Here is a 1,371-nt window from a genome sequence, read left to right as displayed (position 1 = left end):
AGATAATATTATCTATCAAACTACGTTTCTGAAATTTAAAGAAAACTACCGTATAATAGAAATAAGTTGAATATTTTAAAACTTTATTGTAACATTTACTTTTGTAGTTAATTGTTACAAATTGTTAATATTAAAAATCTTTAATAGCACAGCATGCAGTACGTAATAAATGTATTAAAAGCATGTTGCGAGGCTCGCCCCGGGGGCTCTCACGGTAATTGGCATAAGCGATGCGATACCGCCACTTAACTGCACTTATGTTCCATCGGACGACTTTTCATCGCCCTTTGTACTACTATAAAGACCCAGCATAATTAACAGCCTGTTTTAAAGCCGTTAAGAGATGATATTAATATCACCTTTCTGTCTACAATAACATAATAACAGAGACTTCCAAAATTAAAGTGATAGATTTTGTTATTTTTAATTACGATATTGAACAAACGATTTGCAGCAAACTGTTTGCTTGTATTAAAAAGTTTTGATGCTTTAAAAAATCACAATTTGACGATAACCTGAAACAATCCCTCAGCTGAATTCTATTAATATAATCGAAGAGTAAGTCTTTGCAAAGCAATCTAAATTAATATCAAAAGCGAATTTCCTTTTAAACAGAAACTCCAATAGCTCCCTACAACCCGGAACAACTTAATTATTTTCCTTAGAGTCCAAAGTGCGAAGTGTGGGGGCAAAGATTTAAATTACAAAAAGTTTACTAAACAAATACTTTTCACTCACGGTATCTTAATAAATAGAAAGCTTTTTTTAAAATTATTTAAACGAATGCTTGACTCCATACTTGCTAACGAGTTTAGTTGAAACACTGACGCCGGCTTTGTTTGAAGTCTAATGAGTAATAAAAGATCTGTATATAAGAATGCAGTTTTATTCCACTTTGTTCTTTTTACTTGAGCATGATAAATATGTTGGCATTGACAAGTAGGTGTTGCACATGGCAGAAACAGGTCCCCTGGAGCGTGGCCGCAGGAGCGTGGCGCGACGACGCGGGAGCACGATCGCTTATGCCAATTAACGCGAGGGTGTGCGTGACGCCGGAAGCACTTAGCCCATTTTATATCACGACATATTGTACCTACGCTACGCTAACACTAAAGAGTTGAAATGAATAAGAAGACATGAATATTTAGTCCATGTTAAGATTTTATACGAGTGACGGATTTCAAAAATTTACAAATGGTATCTGATATGTGATACCATTTGTAAATTTGTATGTATGATATGTAAGAGCGTCGGTGGCTCAGTGGTTTGAATACTTGACTAAGAGCGTCGGTGGCTCAGTGGTTTGAATACTTGACTTGTAATCTACAGGTCTTGGGTTCGATTCCCGCCATGTACCAATGTGATTTTCGA

Source organism: Papilio polytes, unplaced genomic scaffold (assembly GCF_000836215.1).
Source record: "Papilio polytes unplaced genomic scaffold, Ppol_1.0 DF822178.1, whole genome shotgun sequence".
NCBI lineage: Eukaryota > Metazoa > Arthropoda > Insecta > Lepidoptera > Papilionidae > Papilio > Papilio polytes.
The sequence above is the reverse complement of the archived record's forward strand: the minus strand, read 5'-3'. Positions refer to the sequence as shown.